General features: G+C 49.1%; 1 pseudogene; it reads right to left on the bottom strand.

Moving 5' to 3' along the window:
- Positions 1 to 800: 800 nt before the first annotated feature.
- LOC147710011 (H-2 class I histocompatibility antigen, Q9 alpha chain-like) overlaps positions 801 to 24,569 on the bottom strand; it is a 48,573-nt pseudogene continuing 24,804 nt past the window's right edge.

The following is a 24,569-nucleotide window of genomic DNA, read 5'->3' as shown; positions in this document are numbered from 1 at the left end:
GGTGGGAATGGGGACGTGGATTGGTTGCGTTGGGTGGGAGGAGCCACAGGGGCAGCAGTGGCAGGGGAAAACGGGCTGAAAAGGAGGAGAGTGGGAAAAAGGTGAATAAGAGAAGACAAGCAGAGCAAAGGAGAGTGCAGAAAACAGAAAGGAAGCAGGAATATAGATTTGGCAAAGATGGTGAAAAGCGAGTGAAAAATGAGTAAAACAAGTGGAAAAATGGAGCAGAAAGTGGGAGAAAGGTGAAAAAGAGAAGACTGGCAGAGCCCAGGAAAGCTCTGAAAACAGAAAAGAAGCAGGATTTGGCAAAGCTGGTGAAAAACGAGTGACCAACTAGTAAAACGAGCGGAATACGGAGTGGAAAGTGGGAGACAGGGGTCCACTGGACCACCGGGGATGAGGTGCAGCTAAACCTGCCGGTGAGATGGGGCTCGAACACTCACACTCGAGAGGGCAGGGGCTGGTGGAGGCCTCACTCAATGGGGGAGCTGCATGGGTGGGAGAGCAGTTTCACTGACAAGAGTCAGTGGTTTTGCTTGCCTGGCCATGCAGCGTCTGCCATTAAGTAGGGGTCGAGGAGGGCTGGACAGCTGGGAGGTGGGAACGGGGAGGGGGATTGGTCGTGATGGGGAGGTGCTGCAGAGGCAGCAGCAGCGGGGGGAAAGGGGTGAGAAAGGAGGAGAGTGGGAGAAAGGTGAAAAAGAGAAAACAAGCAGAGGACAGGAGAGTGCAGAAAACAGAATAGAAGAAGTAATATAGATTAGGCAAAGTGCAGTAAAATGTTGCATGCATCTATTTCCTCAGATGGGTAGGAAACCAACCTTCTCAAGAGTAAACAGATGTTGGTTGCTTTCGTTGTCTGCAGTTGGGCCTTGGTTTGTAAATACTAGTGTGTCTTTGAATGCATTAGGTATCTAGAAGGCAAAAAAATAAGTTGCATGATCGTGATATCAAACCATAACATCTAACACATTAAAAAAACTCACACACCTTTGACCATATTCATATGATAGGTAGTAGGCAATAGGAGCCAGGTGTCGGTAGCCACACTGGTCTCTGGTTTTGGTTTGTACAAGCAGATTCCTTGGAGCTGCTAAATGATAACAGCTTGTGACATCAGGCAGAGGGAGATAGGCACATGAAGTGCTCTATCAAAAAACTGGCTGAGCATTCTGTGTCTTTTTCATCCCTCACAGGGAATGACTGGGTACAAGACTCTAATAGTCTGGAGCATATTTCATTGCTCCTGGTTACTACTCAGCCCACTTCCCTCACCCAAACCTTATCCATCTTGTCACTGTGCCTGCTCCTTACATACCACCTGAATATACCAAAAAAGTGCAGGTCTCTTTTTACAAAAGTAGTCTGAATCCTATCAACAAGCATGGCTACAGTATTGAAAACACATGCATTCACATGCATTCATCCTTCCGTCATCCAACATAAAATAATTAAACTCGTTGCCTCCGCATGTGTTCAAGTTGCATACAGTTGAAAGTTGTAAAAACATATACATGGCACAACTAGGAAAAGTGTGAAACCACAGCTTTCAACCCAGAGCCTTTAGTTTGCAAAGCTGCTTGATAGGAAATACCAGTTAGGAAGCAGCAAATTGTATTTTCATTCCATGAAAGAGATCTTTACTCACATAAATCATTCTTACTTGTCAGGTAAGACAGGCCAAGATAATTGCACAACCACAAAAATTAAATCATAGCCAAGCAAATCTTCAATTTGAAGAGGTCATATTGCAAAAGCACTTTCTACTGAAATGTACCCATCAGTGCATGAAAAATTACGTGTGTCACATGCATTCGTCATGTCATCTTTTTCGCTGCTATTACTTCATCCCTTCATATTTTATAATGTATTCACTGCACAATTTGATGCTTGAATTTGATCACAAATACTTTTAAAATATCGGCCTGCATGACTCAAAGTAAGGAAGGTATGATGTGCCCTGCTCCATTCATATTGCAACACCTTATTACTCTATTTTGGGATGCCCCGTGACCACATTTCTACCTCCACCCCTGCTACAAATTTATTACACTTGAATACAAGTCTGGGACTTACCAGCTCCTGCTATTTTCATTGGGCCCATGCTTACAAGGCCTGCTGCCACTGCTGGGAGATGAGAGGATAAAATGCTATGCGTGAATCTATCACAACAGAACATGAAGCAATTTTGACGAGGTAAACATATAAAATATCAAAAAAATGACATCCATTTGAGCATTGAGAAACTAAAATGTCACAGAATTAAAGTGTGCCAATGGCAGGCAGCTAAAAAGTGAGGTGAGTAGTTTACTCGTTTTAGGGAGGGTACTCGGTATAAACATCTGGAAATTAATTAAATGTCGAAATTAAACCCTGTGCCTCAAAAACGACTTATAGAGGAGAGACTAAAGGTTCTTATCTACACAAATGTCAATGGAGTCCTCAAGACTAGTAGAAGGAGCTGTAAACGAAGAACCAAGGGGGGTGGCCCTGCCCTGATGGGCACAGACGGGCCCGCCCTTGGCCCGGGCTTCCCCCGCGTGTGTCCCACGCAGCGAGGGCCACGAGCCGCTATGTAGCACGGGGAGGCGGGGCTGGTGTATGCGCAGGTGAGTGTTGTCCCAAGGCACCTGGTGGTTGTAGTCCTTCTCCCTCCTCGGTTTCCAACAAAATGGCCCCACAAACAATCTGCGGCTACGAGCGGCAGTGATTTACGCCTCGCCACTTTCAAAATTCAACAGTCGTAACTAGATGCCGGGCACTAGGCCCCACCGATCCTTAATCTGGCACCCTACCCCACAATATCCCTCAGGGTCAACCAAGGGCAGTGTCTTAGAAGCCCCACAGATGTGACCGACCTGGGCCCAGTCCCACCACAGCCAGTAAATGCACAATGCGGTTTAAGCAGCGTCTTGGGCAAGGATGCAAAGTTCCTGGAAGCGAAGTACTCAGAGGGTGCCGCTCCATGACAATGCGCTAGGCCCCTCACGCCACATCAGCTGCGTGCACACATGCCCTACAATGCTGTGATGTCCATGTAACTTTCAATGATGGCAAGTGCGTCCCGCAGGCCCCAGCAGTCCCAAACACACCCCGCCTCGAACCTCTGATGTTGTGATGCAAAAATGGCGGGTGACCCCAAAGTAGGGGGCAGCGAGTTCACAGGGCCTCAACACCAGCGGCAGGCACACCATGAGGTATGCACCCCCCTCTCATATACTCCCCGCAGTGCTTCACTCACCAGCAGATCCACAACTCCACCGCGATTAATGGCGGGAGCAGCGCGGCACAACCGCACCACCGTCAAGCCTCCACACACCGCCGGCCTCCGATATCTCTCCCACAGAATGGCGGCCGTGACCTTGGGGAAAAAGTGCCCCAGATCTCTGCACTCCCAGCCTTGCCATCCACGGGCACTCTGTAGCTCACCGCTCTGGCGTAGGCGTTAATCTAGCCTCAAGTGTGCTGTCAGAATGCAGGTAGGAGCACCACGGCCGTGCGACCTGCACCGGGCCCAAGGTCTTTCCGCAGCCGCGGGCTCGATTAACAGGGCGGCGAGAGGGAAGGACCGGCAGGTAATCTGTGGCACAGCAGGCTACCGCACAGCTCGGTCTCACATCGCAAGCGGTCTGCGGGAACACCAGCAATGGGGTCCTCAGCTTTTCCGCAGACCTAAGAGTAGTGATAGACACTGCAGCAGCTCTCAGTTGTTAGCGTTTTAAGAGGATTACAACTCGGCCGGCGGAGCTCGCCCCCTGTAACTCCAGTTCTCCATTCTTCCGTCATCCTACATAAAATAATTAAACTCGTTGCCTCCGCATGTGTTCAAGTTGCATACAGTTGAAAGTTGTAAAAACATATACATGGCACAACTAGGAAAAGTGTGAAACCACAGCTTTCAACCCAGAGCCTTTAGTTTGCAAAGCTGCTTGATAGGAAATACCAGTTAGGAAGCAGCAAATTGTATTTTCATTCCATGAAAGAGATCTTTACTCACATAAATCATTCTTACTTGTCAGGTAAGACAGGCCAAGATAATTGCACAACCACAAAAATTAAATCATAGCCAAGCATATCTTCAATTTGAAGAGGTCAGATTGCAAAAGCACTTTCTACTGAAATGTACCCATCAGTGCATGAAAAATTACGTGTGTCACATGCATTCGTCATGTCATCTTTTTTGCTGCTATTACTTCATCCCTTCATATTTTATAATGTATTCACTGCACAATTTGATGCTTGAATTTGATCACAAATACTTTTAAAATATCGGCCTGCATGATTCAAAGTAAGGAAGGTATGATGTGCCCTGCTCCATTCATATTGCAACACCTTATTACTCTATTTTGGGATGCCCCGTGACCACATTTCTACCTCCACCCCTGCTACAAATTTATTACACTTGAATACAAGTCTGGGACTTACCAGCTCCTGCTATTTTCATTGGGCCCATGCTTACAAGGCCTGCTGCCACTGCTGGGAGATGAGAGGATAAAATGCTATGCGTGAATCTATCACAACAGAACATGAAGCAATTTTGACGAGGTAAACATATAAAATATCAAAAAAATGACATCCATTTGAGCATTGAGAAACTAAAATGTCACAGAATTAAAGTGTGCCAATGGCAGGCAGCTAAAAAGTGAGATGAGTAGAGTTCATACTGCGTGTCTTCATAGTCACATTCCAAAGTTTGTGTTTTTTGCACAGCAGGCATTATCGAATGTTTATAAATGTGCGTGCCAACTTTTCAATGAGGAAGATGTGACATCTGAGAATGGATGCTCTTGGCAGCGCCCGACAAGGAGGTAGATAGACATTGATGCATGGTTTACATAAGTACTCACACACGTTTTACATATATAAATGATTGACTGCACAGTTCTTAGAGCTAGAGGAAGGTCAGAATAATTGAAGCATTAATGTAATTTATTTAGAGCAGTCATATCCAGTCTTCACCCACACTGCCCCATGGATCCTCCTTGCCATCAGCATTCAGTCAAGTCATAGGCTGTGAGGCTGCAAAATGAAACACATGGACCTGCGTTGTCACCTGCGCTCGAGTCTTGCTGCATGTAGTACTGCATGTGGTGCGGGAGTTGCACTCACTGCGCAGGCGTCTCTTGCAATGGTGGCAGGCACAGGGTCACTAAAATGGGTTCAGTCCGTTGCTCCATGTGTGGCGCTGCCTGGTTCCCAATTGTTTCAACCATCGAGCAGCAGCTTTCAGAGCTGCGTTTTCTAATAAAATAACACATCATTCAAATAGGAACCATAGAGCTTTTTTCTATGTATGAGAGGTTAGACTCAATTCAGCGGGGTGACGCAGGCAGTCATGCCGAGACTGACTGCAAGCCTGGTCAGCCGGCCTGCGCCTTCTGAAAGATCTGTGGCGCAGTTCTACTGGCATATGAATGCAGTAGGTCAGTAGTTGGAAAAACTTTGCAAAATTGATTGTCGTTTGTAATACTTTATTCGATATAAATATCATAAAGTAACATGCATACATTTTAATAAAAGGTAGAAAGTTTAGAAGGGCAATTAATAACCAGTTCTTAAAAAAATGAGATTAAAAACAATAAAAAGGATATCTATGTACACGGTAAAACAGATGTTTTGGCAATCTCTCATTCAATAGCAGCAATATAAAAAACAGCAATTCTGCTCCCACAGGCTCTAAACATTGTCGCTATTTAACCCCTTCCATGCTGATGACGAACCCCAGCCGTCATGCACTACGGTGCTCGTGTGCTGATGACGGCTGGGGTTCGTCATGGCCCGCCCCTGTTCGTGTTGTTTACAGCACACCAGGGGAATCGCGGCCGCATGGAAGGGGTTAACAACTTGGAGCGGGTAAGGCAGGCGCTTGATAAATATTTAGCAACTCCGCATACAACAACCAGAGATGTTGTGTCAGTTGAAAGAATGCGCAGCGCGACCCTGAAATCTCTAACTCCTAAAACCTTGCATACTGGTTTCAACCATCTTGCTCTCGCCTTCTTGTAAGCCTTGCATCCAAACAAAAAATGCGATAGGGATTCAATCATACATGGACAGCTTGGGCAGGTGCCATTTTGGGCCCGCCCTCCTTTCCATCCCTCCACAAATTTGTTTAGTGGGAGTGTCCCATACCTCATTTTAGAAAAAGAGTTCTATCTATTGGTTTTTGGATGAAGTCTAGAAGGGGTTCAAACCTCCCTAATGGCTTATGCTCTAAGAATTGAGCGGTTAAGACTCCCCATTTTGTGCTCCTTAGTTCCTCAGCCTGGACCCACTCCCAATAAATTTTCTTGATAATTTGCTTTGGCGGAGGGGACTGCGTGGTCCAGGATTCAGCCAGACCCAGCTTTATGACCATCTGGCTCCATTTTGTTAACCACTGGATCTTATTTGCACCATTTAATGTGATAAGTTCGTCCAGCACCAATGCATAATTTGTCAGTTCTGGGGTCCTCCTCAGGCGCACCCAGAACAGCAAGGGGCAGAGACGGATTATATTTGATATCGAGCGCTTGCCCATATCGTGGAAGAGAGGCTTCAATGGGGTTGAGACAGGGAGGGTAACTAGGTCCCTTATAAACTTGTTCTCTGCTCTTACCAGATCTGACACGTTTTCACTGCCCCATAATTCAGATCCGTAAAGTGCAGAAGCCAGCGCCTTCCCTTCGTATACTGCTAGCGCTGGAGCTATTGGCCTACTAGCCGAAATTGATTGTAACAGCCCATACACAGAAAACGGCTCTATGGTTTTTATTTTACTTACAAGTAGCTGGAAGGCGGAAACGATTGGGAAACAGGCAGTAGCACATATGGAGCAGCGGACTGACCCCATAATAGTAACGGAAATGGGAATAAAGGTTGGAGTATTTGGAGGATGGGGCAAAGGAGAGGAATGAAAAAAAAGGAGAAAAAACGTGTCACACACGATTCAAAAGTAAAATCAATGTATTGTTTGGGAAATAAACGACCCTACCTGTGCTGGTTTCTGTATGTCTGCAGTTCATACCCAACACTGAAGTGACGATTTAGGCAAGTCACGTGCCCGCACTGGCTGCACTGTCTCTGGGGCTGACGGCAGATTAGAGCAATGTCTCCGGGCTCTCTGCACCCTCTATGGGGTGGAGAAGTATCTGTGCAGCTTTTAGCCGACTGGTTTCTGTCCTGTAAACATGATTTCTCCGTAACTTTTAAAAGACAAAATATAGCCATGTGGGACAGAATATGGAGGAATACAGCTCTGTGAAGTAAGAGGGATATGTTTGATAGTGGAATTAGAGGTTATTTTCGATTTTCAAGGGGCATAGTAGAAAATAAACCCCTCCCAAATGAGTGTCAGCTCATGGGCCGATCAGATCGGCCTGAGCAGTTTCACTTTTAACACAGAGCCGATTAGATCGGCCTGTGGCACTTCTTAGGTTAAAAATAACGATCAGCTGCATTTGAGGTAGATTGTTATAAAAATTGACTATCAGAATGGGGGTCCGGGTTATTTGTATTTGTATTTGTATTTTAGACTTGTAGAGCGCCTTATCACCCCGGGGTCTCTAAGCGCTTACATCAATTTGGATTATCTGATAATTGGGCTAGATTTGTAAAGCCGTGATTTTCCGGAATTGAATTAGGTTGGTAACATACACCACTAAGCCTCCTTTTGCACGTCCAGCGGGAAATGGAATTGCAGGAGAGAAATAGGTTTTATAGCCATTTAAATGGGCGGGGAAAACTGCCCATGTTTCTTGTAGGCAAATGAGGTCCTAATCCCGGACAAATGTAAGCCACTCGCCCATATTGACCTTTGTAAGGAGGCCCGCAATATTCCAAAAGATCATTTTGAACGGGGCCCTCTCACTGTGGGTGCAACAGACAGGGGAGTTGCTAAATGACTAAGATCTTAATTACCTTGAATTGGTTCAAACTGAAAGACCAAAGTGGGCGTAGGACAAATATTGTGGGGGGAGATCTGAGAGGTGGAATCAATGAGTGATTTAGACGGAGGGGCTATGTTATTCCGTTCTAGGGGAATCATAATAGAGTCTGGTGACATGGGTGAGTGAGTTGTTTCCCTGGATACACTTGAAGAAGGGGTCTGGAATGGAATGAGGGAATACACCCTGCTATTTACTTCATTTGGTCCCGGTATAGACCTTTGATCAGGCGTTGATGGTCAATCTATTTCTTCAAGAGAAGATAACTGGTTAAACCTATTTGAGGTTATAACTGAGCCATTTCTTTCTCCCCTAAAGTTTACTGTAGGTTTGTAGAAATATCCCAAAGGGACGGCCATGATGATTGGATTAAATGAGGAAATGAGCTCTTTGTTGTTTAAAAGAGAACGGACCATTCATGGGGACCTAAAATTTAAAGCAATACAATCACCCTACCCTATATTGTTTTCAGCGAGGAACCTAACCAGCCCACCCTGCGAACCATGAGAATTTCGTTAATATTGCAGGGATTAAAGCACTTATGTTCTATCAGCCAGTCTACTACTTTGTTTCGGAGCGATGACCAGGTTTCAGGTTGGGCTTGTTTCAGGGGTGGGACCCCCGTGCGAATTAGAACATAAGGACATGACGCTGGAGGAAGATCCAGAATTTCTGGGTTTAATCGAGATGTACTAGTGGATTGATTGTCCTTATTTGATGAGTCATGTCTATTATTATGCTGTACTCTGGGGGTAGTCATTAGGATGTTAGGCGCAGAATCATGGTTTTTCAAAGTTTCTGGGTATAGATCCCTTGTTCTACTCATGGTAGCCTCCTGAATACTCTGCCTGAGGTCTTCATTTTGCATAGGAGCACCTACCCTACCATCTTGGACTGAAATTTGCTTCATTGAGGATAATTTGTATGACTCTATATCTTCTTTTAATTCGTCCAACTTATGCTCTATTGTACTAAATCTTTCGTTAATAAGGGTGCTCACCAATGTCGTCATGGCCTTGGTATGTTCTTCTGAGAGACCCTTGATGAGCGTTTCAATAATTAAGTTGGTATCGGTTATGCATTTGGCAGGGGCCTTGTTGGGGGGAGTGGTTTGTTCTAGATAGAGGGAATCAGCCACCTCTGTTTGTGATTCTACTGAGTGCATTTCCATACGGATTGGTTCTTGGAGTGCCTTTTTTCTCCCGTCATCTTGCCCCTTTGTTCCCTTATTCTTTGAGCATGTTTTACACCCCTTCTTTATTTTTAGATGGTTCCGTGTTTGTGGGCCTGCTCGTTCCGAGATGGAGTGGTCAAATTCTCTAGCATTGTTCTTGGGGGGGAGGAGGTAGGGGTGACGAGTTAGGGATGATAGTTCTTTGCTTGACTATAACCCTCGGTGTTAATGAAGTAGAATTTTCTTCCCCCCTGGTTAAAGCGAACAATGTGGGGTCAAGTGAAAGCCTTCGTTCCGTTAGCTGAATCTCGTGGCTGAGAAGGGATTCGGCTCTAACCAAAAAGGCGTCTAGAGTACCCATAAGGCTCTTCCGTTTATCCATCTTACTTTACTCGTTTTAGGGAGGGTACTCGGTATAAACACCTGGAAATTAATTAAATGTCGAAATTAAACCCTGTGCCTCAAAAAAGACTTATAGAGGAGAGACTAAAGGTTCTTATCTACACAAATGTCAATGGAGTCCTCAAGACTAGTAAAAGGAGCTGTAAACGAAGAACCAAGGGGGGTGGCCCTGCCCTGACGGGCTCAGACGGGCCCGCCCTTGGCCCGGGCTTCCCCCCGCGTGTGTCCCGCGCAGCGAGGGCCATGAGCCGCTATGTAGCACGGGGAGGCGGGGCTGGTGTATGCGCAGATGAGTGTTGTCCCAAGGCACCTGGTGGTTGTAGTCCTTCTCCCTCCTCGGTTTCCAACAAAATGGCCCCACAAACAGTCTGCGGCTATGAGCGGCAATGATTTACGCCTCGCCACTTTCAAAATTCAACAGTCGTAACTAGATGCCGGGCACTAGGCCCCACCGATCCTCAATCTGGCACCCTACCCCACAATATCCATCAGGGTCAACCAAGGGCAGTGTCTTAGAAGCCCTACAGATGTGACCGACCTGGGCCCAGTCCCACCACAGCCAGTAAATGCACAATGCGGTTTAAGCAGCGTCTGGGGCAAGGATGCAAAGTTCCTGGAAGCGAAGTACTCGGAGGGTGCCGCTCCATGACAATGCGCTAGGCCCCTCACGCCACATCAGCTGCGTGCACACATGCCCTACAATGCTGTGATGTCCATGTAACTTTCAATGATGGCAAGTACGTCCCGCAGGCCCCAGCAGTCCCAAACACACCCAGGCTCGAACCTCTGATGTTGTGATGCAAAAATGGCGGGCGACCCCAAAGTAAGGGGCAGCGAGTTCACAGGGCCTCAACACCAGCGGCAGGCACACCATGAGGTATGCACCCCCCTCTCATATACTCCCCGCAGTGCTTCACTCACCAGCAGATCCACAACTCCACCGCGATTAATGGCGGGAGCAGCGCGGCACAACCGCACCACCGTCAAGCCTCCACACACCACTGGCCTCCGATATCTCTCCCACAGAATGGCGGCCGTGACCTTGGGGAAAAAGTGCCCCAGATCTCTGCACTCCCAGCCTTGCCATCCACGGGCACTCTGTAGCTCACCGCTCTGGCGTAGGCGTTAATCTAGCCTCAAGTGTGCTGTCAGAATGAAGGTCGGAGCACCACGGCCGTGTGACCTGCACCGGGCCCAAGGTCTGTCCGCAGCCGCGGGCTCGATTAACAGGGCGGCGAGAGGGAAGGACCGGCAGGTAATCCGTGGCACAGCAGGCTACCGCACAGCTCGGTCTCAAATCGCAAGCGGTCTGCGGGAACACCAGCAATGGGGTCCTCAGCTTTTCCGCAGACCTAAGAGTAGTGATAGACACTGCAGCAGCTCTCAGTTGTTAGCGTTTTAAGAGGATTACAACTCGGCCGGCGGAGCTCGCCCCCTGTAACTCCAGTTCTGTAGTAGGGGTATCTCTGTTGTAGTCATAATCTTGTGATTAGTCCCGCCCATGTGCGTGGACCCCGGAGCAATCAAAATAGTCTCTTAAGTTGTCGTCTTCTGCAGTCCTGCATAGACACTTAAGAGAAAACCAAAGACAAATAATGCAGCCTAACATTAACCAGCCTACATTTGCCAGCACTTCATTCCAAAGTGAAAAGGATAGCCAAATAATATATAAATGTACACATTTTACAGAGTTTCACACTTGGAGAATCCCTTTTACAAAAATCCTTTGTCATGATAGAGAGGAAGGGTTGGACAGACAAGCCTCATAGGCAGCTATTATGTGTCTGGAAAAGGGATACCATGCCTTTAAGGAACACTCCAGGGACCCTCGGTATCCCATGATGCACAGCCCCAGGCAAGTTACTTTCAGTTCTTTTTGAAGGTGTATAAAGCCAGGCCTGTAGCATTCAGGTAATCCGTGTTTCTTCCACCGGAGATGAGGCCAGGTCACTTATGACTATAACAGAGATACCCCTAAAACAGAACTGGAGTTACAGGTAAGAAACTACTCCTTCTGTAGGAGGGGATCTCTGTGTAAAGTCATAATCTTGAGAATAAAATGGCAACCCCATCCCAAAACCAATCCAGCGGTGGAAGAAAACTAAAGAAAAAATTCTTACTGAGCAAATAAATTCCTCAGCGAAGCCTGCCCAAGTTGCGCATCTGTCCTGGCATCAGAATCCAGGCAGTAATGCTTCGCAAATGTGTGGACAGACTTCCACGTAGCCGCCCTACAGATGTCTGCAATGGGAACGTAAAGTAGCAAAGCTGTAGTAGCCGCTTTGCCTCTAGTTGAGTAAGCCTGAGGCTTACCCCCTAGAGTCTTGTTAGCCTTCTGGTAGCATAGTTGTATACAGGACACAATCCACCTAGATATGGACTGTTTACAGGTGGGAAGGCTAGTCCTTACTGAACCGTAATTTACTAACTGATCTGGCCTACAAATGTTCTTGGTCTTATCTAAGTAAAATTTAAACACCCGCCTCACATCCAGTGAATGAAGGGACCTCTCGGCCGGAGAGGAGGGATGTTGAAAAAACGTTGGTAATGTGATGGTCTGGTTGACATGGAAATCAGATACCACCCTAGTGAGAAATTTTGGGTGAATCCTCATGACAACCTTGGAAGCATGAAATAGTGTATAGGGCTCTTGACAACACAAAGCTTGAATCTTACTCATGCTGTGCGCTGATGTTATAGCCACACGGAACGCCGCCTTCCAGGACAAATGCTGTAGGGAAGCCTTATGAATAGGCTCAAAAGGCTCCTTCATCAACCTGGACAGCACCACATTCAGCTCCCATGAAGGTGAAGGACGCTGAATGGGGGAAACACCTTCTTCAAACCCTCCAAAAAATCTTTAAAGACAGGTATCTGGAAAATGGATGTTTGTGAAGGGCATTTCCTATACGCAGTTAATGCTGCGAGGTGAACCTTAATAGAATGGAAATTAAGGCCAGATTGAGCTAAATGCAAGAGGTATGGAAGGATGGCATCTTCCTTGCAGGAGGTAGGGTCAGCGTTCTTGGATGTCCACCAATTGCAGAACCTCTTCCACTTGTAGGCATAGGAAGTCCTGGAGGATGGCCTTTTAGCCTCCTTAAGTATTTCCATACAGTTGTCAGGCAAGTTCAAGTGTCCATACTGTACTATCTCAGGAACCATGCCACCAAACTCAACGATGAGAGGTTGTGGTGCCCCATCTGCCTCCCGAACTTCGTTAGAAGATCCGGCCGACATGGAAGCCACAGATGGGGTTGGAGAGACCGGTTGAGCAAGTCTGTGAACCACCACTGTCGAGGCCACTCCGGAGCAATGAGGAACATTCGCGCTCTGAATTGAGACTGCTGCCGGAATCAGGGGAATGGGTGGAAAAGTGTACAGAAAGCTGTTCGACCAGCTGATCCATAGAGCATTCCCCAGAGTCCCCGGCTGGTAAAACCTGGAGGCAAAGTCTTGGCATTTGCTGTTTTCGGCGGTGGCAAACAGATCTATGTCTGGAGTGCCCCATCTTTCGAATATGTTTCCTAAAACCTCGTCGTTTAGAACCCTCTCGTGGTTCTCCTGAACAAGCCTGCTGAGTGCGTCCGCCTGAGTATTCTGCATACCTGGCAGATGGGTCATCGTTATCGTCAGTCCTCTGCCTTGCAGCCAGTGCGTGATGGCCTGCGCTTCCTGAGACAGTGTGCGCAATCTCGAGCTTTCCTGGTTATTGAGGTAATACATCGTGGTCGTATTGTCCATCTGTACACGCAGGAAGTTGGTCTGGAAGGACGGATGAAAGGCCTTCAGTGCCAAGTGAACAGCTCTGAGTTCCAGAAAATTGATATGGTACCTGGACTCCGCCTGGGACCACGTTCCTTGGATCTGCAGATAGTTCGAATGTGCTCCCCAACCCTGGAGAGAGGCATCCGCCACAAAGGTCTGTATTGGAATGTCCTTGTGGAATGGAACCCCCTTGAGGAGATTCTCCGCTGAACACCACCACTTCAGTGACTGCTGAGTGTGCTGGGATAGTGTGATCTTGTCCTCCCAGCTCCCTCGTTTCTGGTCCCACTGATCTTCCAGACATTCCTGCAGCGGTCTCATGTTGAGGCGTGCATGTGGTGTAAGGAAGATGCAGGATGCCATCGACCCCAGGAGAGATGACACTGTCCTCACTGTCGTTGATGAAACGGACATGAGAGTCTGACCCTTCCGAAGGATCGATAAGCGTCGCTCCTCCGAAGGGCACACGTTTGCTCTGAGAGTACCGATGGAGGCTCCCAAGTACTGCAGACACTGAACAGGAGTCGGAACAGACTTGGACATGTTGATGTGTAGACCCAGTTGGCTCAACAAAACAGCCGTCCTGTTGAAATGCAATTGTGCTTCCTGGAAGGTGGAGGCTTTGATTAGCCAGTCTTACAGGTACGGGTAGACAAACACCTTGTTCTTTCTCAGGTGATAAGAATGTAAGGTGAGCCACGCATTTAGAAAAAGTCCTGGGTGCAGACTACAGACCAAACCGAAGTACGGTGTACTGATAGTGGTTGGTGCCGACTAGAAAGTTAAGTCAAGTCAAAGATTTATATAGCGCGCTACATACCCGGAGGGTCTCAAGGCGCTTGAAGAAGGGTGGGGAATTACTTGTCGAATATCCAAGTTTTAAGTTGCTTTCTGAATGCTAGGTGGATCTGAGTGAGACGAAGGTGAGTGGGGAGTGAGTTCCAGGTTTTAGCTACGAGGTAGGAGAAGGATCTACCTCCCATGGTGGTTTTATTGATGCGAGGTACGGTGACAAGCGCTTGGTTGGAGGAACGTAGTTGGCGAGAGGGGGTGTAGAAGGAAAGTCGTGTGTTGAGGCATTCGGGTCCAAGTTCGTAAAGTGCTTTGTGTGCGTGGGTTAGGAGGCGGAAAGTAATCCTCTTATTGACGGGGAGCCAGTGGAGGTTTTTCAGGTGATTAGAGATGTGGTCTTTACGTGGGATGTCTAGTATGAGTCTGGCTGATGCGTTCTGGATGCGTTGGAGTTTTTTCTGGAGTTTTGCAGTGATACCTGCGTATAGGGTGTTTCCGTAGTCCAGGCGGCTTGTAACCAGTGCGTGGGTGACTGTTTTTCTAGTGTCAGTGGGGATCCGGTGAAATGTTTTTTTGAGCATGCGAAGAATGTTGAAGCAAGATGATGAAACGGCGTTGACTTGTCTGTTCATAGAGAGTGAGGAGTCCAGGATGACGCCCAGGTTCCGTGCGTGGTCCATCGGGATGGGTGCTTTTCCAAGGGCCTCTAACCACCAAGAGTCATCCCAGGCGGAGGGGGAGGTACCTAAGATAAGGACTTCTGTTTTGTCTGAGTTAAGTTTCAGACGGCTGAGCTTCATCCACTCGGCTACATCTTTCATTCCTTCATGAAGGTTGGTTTTGGCGGTGTTAGGGTCTTTGGTGAGTGATAGGATCAGTTGAGTGTCATCAGCGTAGGAGATGATGTTGAGGTTGTGTTGGCGTGCGATGGCCGCGAGAGGGCTCATGTATACGTTGAAGAGGGTGGGAATGAGTGAGGACCCTTGTGGTACGCCGCAGATGACTTCAGTGGCCTCTGAGTGGAATGATGGGAGGCGGACTCTCTGGGTTCTTCCGGTGAGGAACGAGGTGATCCATTCCAGTGCTATTCCTTGGCGTAGGAACCTCCGATGTTTCTGTGCAATGGGCACATGGAAGTGCGCATCCTGCAGATCTATTGCGCAAAGCCAGTCTCCTCGATGCAGCTGAGGATAAATCTGGTGCAAGAACAACATGCAAAACGTCTCCCTGCGGATCCACTTGTTTGCTTTCGCAAATCCAGAATGGGCCTGAACTCGTTCTTGTCCTTCTTGCGCACCAGAAAGAACCTGGAGTATAGACCCTTTCCCATTTGAGACAGAGGGACGTCTTCTATCGCCCTTTTGAGGTCGAAGACCGTAAGGCCTAGCACCTTGAGATCTTTTTGGTGAATTGTGCGCTATATAAGAACTTATGACCTATGACTTAAGGCTGCTCTTGCGCAGTCTTCGGTGAGAGATTTAATGTTTTCTAGTATGGGGGCTTGAACCCGCCTCTCTTTTCCATTGGCTGGCTTCCTAAACGGAGGCCAGCCATTGGAGGAGAGGGGCATCACTCAGTTCAAGCCCCGTCTCTTTCGAATTTGGGGGCGTGTTTTTTGCGTTCCTACGACCTGTGACGTCATCCGTCACTCAAACGCAAAAACACGCCCCAGATTCTGACATTTTCAGAGCTTTGCGGCCGCCATTTTGCTGCTTGGTAAAACCAGGAGAGCAGCGTCTACTGAGGATATGAGGTAACTATCCCTTGTTTGTGTCTGTTTCTAAAGTATAATTAAATATTAAAATGGTTTTGTTCGGCCCGTGGCAGCGCAAACTGTGTCGTCGTTTGTGACCCTAGACACATCCGAGGGATTTTCCTTTTATTTTATTGATGGTTATTTTTGCCATTCCACGAGCTTTCATTAATTTAATACCGTGCCAGCTTGCACCCCTTCACTGCGGCTCGGAAGGAGGGCTCCCAGGCTCAGGGGAGTTTCTCCCTCTTAATCCGGTGGGCAGTGTGTTCTTCCTCGGACTGCACGAGCGCCGTCTGAAGTCTCGCCGCCCTCCCCTCGGGGGTGAAGTGTCCTCCCAGTTCATGGAGCAGGCTGGGGTGGAGGCGAGAGCAGTCAGAGGCCCAGAAGACCCAGCCCATCTGCTTCAGTCAGGCGCACGTGTGACACACTCACTCACACTTTTTTTGTGGTTTTATAATATCGCCAACTCGACCAGAAGGTATTCAAGCGCTTCACATGAGCACCATATTTTAAGCAAGCAGTGGGAGTATAAGTTATTTGCCCAGAATCGCAGGATGTTTAACATGGTTCCTCAGGTCCAAAGTCGGCGGCTCTGGCCTTTAGGCCACATCCACTCATGTATATGTTCTGCTACTTTACGTGCATATATATAGCGCTATCAACCTTTCCTTTACGATCATATCGCTTTCTTCCTCAGGGTTAAGTTGTCACTGCATTCTGAGTATCACAACTTGATGCAGTATGTTGTGAATATTTTCTAAATAAGTGTTGCAGTCTAGGAGGGTATCTCTGATGCAGAGCTGTGTGCGTGTCTCTGGTGCAGAGCTGTGTGCATGGTATTTCTTCTGATTTTATCTATTCGGTTCCAAGATGTGTGTTGGTGTTTCCAAGCCAGTGCTTGTCATAAGGCAAGAGTGGCCTGAGGGATGACTACATTATCATATAGTGCCCTGACTGGGACCAGTTTACAACCAAGAACTTACACACTAAATGGGGGTAAGTTGCTTCTTTCTTTCCCTGCTGAAGGTGGAAGAGTCCCTAAAAGCACATTTTGGGGCACTGCATACTATCCATAGCCCCGTCTATCCCCTGTGTATTGCTTGTGTAAGATTGTTGGAGTGGTGGGTGGCGCGTTCTTTGGTTACGTGATACTTTTCGGAAGCAGACCTTTGCTTTTCCTTCCTTCAGCACAGTAGCCCTAACCCTGTTTTTACTTAAAACCTGCTTTTAGTTTTTAAATATTTTGTTGTATCTTGTAAGTTTTTGCATCTTTTCTTTCCAACTATCTTTTCTGGCACCTCACCCCGCCCACTTGCACAAAAGATCCTTCTCTGTCTGAGTGGCTCTGCTTTGTGGCCTCAGGTGTTTTTCTGCTTTCTGCTCCTTGGATTAAAGGTTCTGGGTGAGCCCTAGTTATCAGAAACATCACCTTCCAGTTTACTGTTTCCTACTTTTAACAATTGAAGCATAGAAATTGAATGTGGATGATTTAGCCACGATTAGCACTCCCAGAATGCATTGGGTTGCCTTTGTCCTCTCTCCTTTGTGTCCTTATGGGAGGTATATCTTTTCTTTCGGTGAGGCATCCTTTGTCTTCTCTCCTGGTGTGAGGCTGCTTTTTCGTCCAATTGAAGGTATGCATTTGTTCTTTCCCCTTGTATGGGGCTCCTTTCTTTCCTCAAAGGAGGTATGCTGTTTGGGGTTGAGGTATTTCCTTCATTTCTGTGAGGTATGCCGTTTTCCTCTCCTCTTGAGGGGCTCCTTTGAAATTGAAATTAAAATATTTATAAAGCGCACATACACCACTCGGTTTCTTGGCCCTAGGACACAAAACCATGGGGGAGTGAAGAACCGGCCAACTAACGTGGGAAAGCTTGAGTAAACAAAAATGTTTTTAAGGATTTGCGGAATTCTGAGTAATGGGTGGAGAGTCTAAGGGAGGGAGGAAGGGCATTCCAGAAGGTAGGCGCAAGCGTAGAGAATTTTGCGCCACCTGACCTCTTCTTCTTGAAACGAGGGACAACCAAAAGAGATTGTGAGGAGGAACGCAACTCTCTGCTAGGACAGTATGCCTTGATCTCAGAAGAGATAAAGTGAGGGGCTGTCCCTGCCCTGGCCTGGAAGGTGATACAACCCATCTTAAACAAGGCACGCTCCCGGAGAGGCAACCAGTGCAGAGCTTTGAGCAGCGGGGTAACATGATGGGACTTGGACAGATTGTAGACAAGTCGGGCTGCCTGATTCTGCACTAGTTGGAGTCTCCGGAGATGGTAGGCGGGGACACCATTATACAAGGCGTTGCCATAGTCCAAGCGGGAGGTCACCATCGCAGACAGAATGAGTTTGAGGGCACAGAAAGAAAAAAAACGGGACACCTTACGGATAGTGCGAAGAGTGAGAAAGCACGAAGAAACAACTGAACTGATCTGAGAGTGCAGTGAGAGGTGTGCATTGAGATTGATCCCTAAGGTTTTAACCGAAAAAGAAGGGGTGGGAGGGGGACCCAGGGAAGAAGGCCAAAAGAAAGAGGACCAGGGACTGGAGGAGCCTCCCGTCAAAACCAGCTCGGTTTTGTCTGGGTAAAGCTTCAGATGATTAAAGCTCATCCAGTCCTTGATGAACAACATAGTAGAGTGAAAGTTGTGAATGGACTCAGGGGAGGAGGATAAATTAAAAACCAATTGGAGATCGTCAGCATAGTTGTAGATGGGACGTCCATCTGCTGAAGTGCAAAAATAAGAGGGGAAATGTACAAATTAAACAACAAAGGAAACAAAGAAGAACCTTGCGGCACTCCGCAGTGGACCAATTGAGGGGGAGCAGAGAAATTGGCCAGATGGACGGCCTGAGTGCGGTCCTTTAAAAAGGATGCAAGCCAGGCCAGGGCGGACCCCCTGATGCCGACCGCCTCGACACGGGAGAGGAGGATGGAGTGATCCACTGCGTCGAAGGCGGCGGATAAATCAAGGAGGACCAAAGCATGTGGCCGGCCAGCATCCATGCCCTCTCTGAGGTTGTCCATCACAGAGAGGACAACGGAGTGCGCCGGGCGAAACCCAGCCTGAAGAGAGGCTAGGCAGCCGTTCTCCTCCACGAAGATACTGAGCGTTCTAGTGATATGACGCTCCAAAATTTTACAGAGGAAAGGGAGGAGGGAAATGGGGCAGTAATTAGCAAGTAAGGATGGGTCGGAACCAGGCTTTTTTAAAATGGGGATAATGATTGCCGATTTGTGAGTCTGGGAAACAACACCATGAGCCAGGGAGTTATTAAGAAGAGTGAGCGGAGGGGAAGGACAAGCCAGATAAATTTGTTTTAAAATGTGTGCAGGGCAAATGTCAGATGGAGAGCCTGACTTAACTGTCGAGACGAGAGACAAGAAAGCTTCTGTAGTCAGAGGGGGAAAGTGATCAAGATGCATCTGGGGGAAAAAGGGCTGTGGATCCGAGTAAGAGGGGGGGGGAGGAACAACGTTAGACTTAATAGCTAAGATTTTGTCTGAGAAATAGCTATTAAGTGAATCACAGAGGGTCTGGGAAGGGGAGGGTTTGAGGGTTACTCTGTCAGAGAATGCCAGATCTTGCACAATAGAGAAAATTTCTCTAGGCTGGTTTTCAGTGAGCAAGATTTTAGAAGAAAAGTACTCTGTTTTGGCAAGAATGATGGACTTCTTGTATTGGTTCAGAAGAGTTGTGTACTGAGTTTTAAGAGTGGGACAATAAGCACGTCGCCAGGCACCCTCCGCTTGCCGGAGGGCCAGTTTTTCCTCTTTCAATGCAGTATTAAACCACCTATTGGCGTCATAATTGCGCCTGGCAGAAACTCGTCTGAGAGGGGCCACCTGATCGCAGCCTCTACTGAGCGAATTGTTTAGGGAGTCCATTTGACAATGGAAGGGGAGATCTTGAAGGTTGGGAGAAGAGACAGAAAGGGAGGAGCAGAGTGATGGCACGTCCACATGAGTCCAATTCCGGGCCCAGTGTTCCTAGGAAGGGGAGATTTCCTAACAAGACTGGGGTACAGAGAAAAAGAAACTAAAGAATGATCAGACCAAGTGCAGGGAGAGACCACCAGGGAAAAGACAGGACAATTGAGCGACCAAACCTGGTCCAAAATATGGCCATGGATGTGAGTGGGGCAGTGAACTTGAGACACCAAATCAAAAGAAGAAAGAGAGTCAGAAAATTCTTTAGACGAAAGATCCTCAGCTGGATCAAAAGGCCAGTAATTAAAGTCGCCAAGCAGCAGGATGGAGGAGTTATTGACTGCTAGGGTAGCCAGCAGGTCCTGGAAGGCGTGAAGGAAGTGCACAGTGGTCTGTGGGGGACGATACACAAGCAGGCAGGTGAGAGGTGGCAAAAAGGAAGCAGAGCGAACAACCAGGTAATCAATCATAGCAATAGGGGGAGCTGGTAGTATCTGGAAGTGAAGGTCCGTGCGAGCGATGAGAGCCACCCCACCACCAGCCTTACCGGCCGGCCGATCGGCACGGATGGCATAATAGGAGGGGGGGAGGGTGGCCAGAAGGGTTGGGAGGGAGTCCGGGCAGAACCAAGTCTCCGTAAGAAACAGAAGATTAGGTTGGTGCGTGTCTAGCAGAACAAAGAGTTAATGAAAATGCTTGACTGCCGATCTAGTGTTCAAAAGGAGAACCGAGGTTGCCGGAATCGCAGGAATAGAAAAGGGCGACGCTGGGAGGCCGGGGGGGAGGGACTGGGGCCAGAATATTGGGGATAGGAGAGATCGGCGTGAGGCCGAGTTTGGAGATTTTGGCAATAGTAGAATCGGGCAGAGCCCACGGACCTTGCATAGTTCGAAACTGGGCTGATGAAAAGGTTAAAAATTGGGCAGAGTGGAGTGCCCCTGGCCCCGATCGGCCCCGGACGGGCGCAGACAGGCTTGCCTTTGGCGCGCCGCCGGCGCGCCCGCTGCGCGCGTCCGCTGCGCGTGCGCATGGGGCGTCCCTTTTAAACCAGTGGGAGCACGATGACTACAGCGCTCACCGTGACCCACCACTGCCCCACCAAAGATGGAGCCCGCAACCCCGTCAGCCCTCCGGAACAAGCGGCACTCAGCCGTGCCGGACCGGGGCTAGGCAAGCGGGGAGGCGGCGACAGGCAGCGGCGGCAGGTAAGGGAGAAGACACACAAAATAATGTTAAAAAACAGTCACTTTAAAAATTGTAGAAAGCAATCCCAGGCGCAGCCAGCGTCCGCGAACCCACTGCCACTGGGTTTAAGCGTCCGCTGCGCGTGCGCATGGGGCGTCCCTTTTAAACAAGAGGGAGCGCGATGACTACAGCGCTCACCGTGACCCACCACTGCCCCACCAAAGATGGAGCCCGCAACCCCGTCAGCCCTCCGGAACAAGCGGCACTCAGCCGTGCCGGACCGGGGCTAGGGGAGCGGGGAGGCGGCGACAGGCAGCGGCGGCAGGTAAGGGAGAAGACACACAAAATAGTGTTAAAAAACCGTCACTTTAAAAATTGGAGAAAGCAATCCCAGGCGCAGCCAGCGTCCGCGAACCCACTGCCACTGGGTTTAAGAATCCGCTTCGTGTGCGCATGGGGCGTCCCTTTTAAACCAGTGGGAGCGTGATGACTACAGCGCTCACGTGACCCACCACTGCCCCACCAAAGATGGAGCCCGCAACACGGTCAGCCCACCGGAACAAGCGGCACTCAGCCGTGCCGGACCGGGGCTAGGGGAGCGGGGAGGCGGCGACAGGCAGCGGCGGCAGGTAAGGGAGAAGACACACAAAATAGTGTTAAAAAACAGTCACTTTAAATATTGTAGAAAGCAATCCCAGGCGCAGCCAGCGTCCGCGAACCCACTGCCACTGGGTTTAAGCGTCCGCTGCGCGTGCGCATGGGGCGTCCCTTTTAAACCAGTGGGAGCGCAATGACTACAGCGCTCACCGTGACCCACCACTGCCCCACCAAAGATGGAGCCCGCAACCCCGTCAGCCCTCCGGAACAAGCGGCACTCAGCCGTGCCGGACCGGGGCTAGGGGAGCGGGGAGGCGGCGACAGGCAGCGGCGGCAGGTAAGGGAGAAGACACACAAAATAGTGTTAAAAAACAGTCACTTTAAAAATTGTAGAAAGCAATCCCAGGCGCAGCCAGCGTCCTCGAACCCACTGCCACTGGGTTTAAGCGTCCTTTGTCTCCTCGTGTGTGGTATCCTTTGTCATCTCCTCTTGTGTGGTCCTATTTCGTCTCCTCGTGTGAGCTATACCTTTGTCTCAGCAAGGTATGCCCTTTGTCCTCTCCTCTTCCTTGTATTGTCTATTGAGAATGTGTGTGGCTCTGTCTGTGTGTGGGTGGCTCTGTCTGCGTGTGTGTGGCTCTGTCTGTGTGTGTCTCTGTCCGTGTGTGTGTGGCTCTGTCCGTGTGTGTGGCTCTGTCTGTGTGTGGGTGGCTCTGTCTGCGTGTGTGTGGCTCTGTCTGTGTGTGTCTCTGTCCGTGTGTGTGTGGCTCTGTCCGTGTGTGTGGCTCTGCCTGTGCGTGTGTGGCTCTGTCCGTGCGTGTGTGACTCTGTCTGTGTGTGTGAGGCTCTGTCTGTGTGGCTCTGTCTGTATGTGTGTGGCACTGTCTGTGTGTGTGTGGCTCTGTCTGTGTGTGTGTGGCTCTGTCTGTGTGTGTGTGGCTCTGTCTGTGTGTGTTTCTGTGTGTGTGTCTATGTGTGTGTGGCTCTGTGTGTGTGTGTGTGTGGGGCTCTGTGTGTGTGGGGGGCTCTGTGCTTGTGGGGGGCTCTGTGTGTGTGTGGGCGGACTCTGTGTGTGTGGCTCTGTGTGGATAGCTTTTTTGTAGGTGGCTCTATGTGTGGGTGGCTCTGTCTGTGTGAGGGTGGCTCTGTGTAGGTGGCTCTGTGTGTCTGAGGGTGACTCTGTGTAGGTGGCTCTTAGTGTGGGTGGCTCTATGTGAATGACTCTGTGTGGGTGGCTCTAGGGTGTGTGTGGCCTTGTATTTGTGTAAATGCAATAGGTCATGCATATGCGAGCGATTAAGCTATTGGCATTGTAAATGACAATGCCATTTATTTAAAGATTAAGCTATTGGCAATGTAAATGACAATGCTATTTATTTATGATTTAAAAAAAAAAAGTCATGAGCAATGCCAATAGCTCTACCTTTAATAATGCCGAGACCACTGCATTATAAATGCTTGTTCTTAATAGGGAATCGGCCTCCACTTGGAGCTCGTGCAGTTAGTATTGTGAGCGAACTGGTGGAATTGCTGGAGGAGGGCTGGCAAAACGAAGACTGTATCCATTGCAAACAATATTCAGCACCCACTTCTCCTGAGTAATTCTTCTCCACTCTTCCGGGTAATTCTCAATGCTTCCCCCCACCGGAGTGGGTAACAGACGAGGGTGAAGTAATCCCTCAGGGTTTCGACCCAGGTGGGCCCTTATTCCCCGATGAGGCCTGCTGACCACCTCTGCCCCTCTGACGCTTCTGGAAGGGCTCCCTCTGATATTGTTGTTGCTGCTGCTGCTGCTGTTGGCCAGCTTGGTGACCCTGCCCCCGCTGGAAATGTTGGGAGGAGTAGCGCCTCTGGAAGGGGCAGAAAGACTTCCGCTGGTCCTTTGGTTTCTCCAAACCGACCGCCTTCAGTGTCTCAACTGCTGCCTTCATGTGGGCCTTCTCCTCATCCGCATGAGTCCCGAAGAGGGTAGTGCCCGAAAAGGGCAAGTTGGCAATACGCTGCTGCGCCTCCGGCTTAAGAGAGGTAAGGCGTAACCAGGAGTGGCGTCTCAAATTTACTCCATGGCAGTACCCATGAGCAGCCAAGAGAGAGGCAGCCGCAGCCGCGCTGATGACCTGGTTGGAAACCATCATGCCCTCATTCAAGATCTCCTGGAAATCTTCCCTTCTGTTCCTTGGGAGGAGTTCAATGAATTGCTGCAGGGACTCCACAAGGAGCGGTCATACCGACCCTGAAATTCTGTCGAACACACAGCTTTCCTAGACATGGCTGCCGTACTGCAGACCTTTCTCCCTGCCGAATCCATATGACGGCTCTCCTTGTCTAGAGGGACCTTGACGAAGGAGCAGTGGAGTGTTGCTTCTTTGCCACTGTAACAATAACCGAATCCAGGGCAGGATCCGTTCTCAGCAATGCCGGATCGGAATCCGGGTCTGTACTTCTTCAGCAGCCGGGATGGGGCAGACTACACCGAGGATGGCGTCAGAAGCAGCTCCATGGCCGGTTTCTCCAACCCTGGCACCAAAGGCAGCAGAGGGCGAGACAGGTGCTTACGCTGTAACGTTTCAAAGATGACAGAGGTGGAAGAGGTCCTGAAACGTCACAATGTCATCCACTGGCGACACATTAGTTGGAGGAGAGTTTGACAAAGTAGGCGAATACCTCCTGTCACTGGAAGAGTCTGTGTATCTGGTATGCCTGGACCTCGACCTCTCTCTACGATGACGATGTCGTGACCTGGTTGAAGATCTACGCTCAATGCGAGAGTAATGCCTCCCCCGTGATCTTGACCTCGGTTTCCTGGGTCTCGCCGGACCCACCGGCACCGGCTGTTGTGGAAGAAGAGGCGGCTGAGCCGGAATCAAAGGCTTTGGTTGTAGAGGCTGAGGTGGAAGAGGCGGCGGAGGGGGAGGTGGAGGAGGCGGAAAAGGTGGAGGAGGAGGGGAGAGGAGGAAGAGGTGGAGGAGGAGGAGGTAGCTGTTGAGGTGGCAGAGTAGGAGTCATAGGCCTTGAGGGCGAGTAGGTCCTCGAGTAATCAGAGTC

Source organism: Lissotriton vulgaris, chromosome 5, assembly GCF_964263255.1.
Source record: "Lissotriton vulgaris chromosome 5, aLisVul1.2, whole genome shotgun sequence".
In the NCBI taxonomy this organism is placed as follows: domain Eukaryota; kingdom Metazoa; phylum Chordata; class Amphibia; order Caudata; family Salamandridae; genus Lissotriton; species Lissotriton vulgaris.
This window is presented reverse-complemented; position numbering and strand designations above follow the sequence as displayed.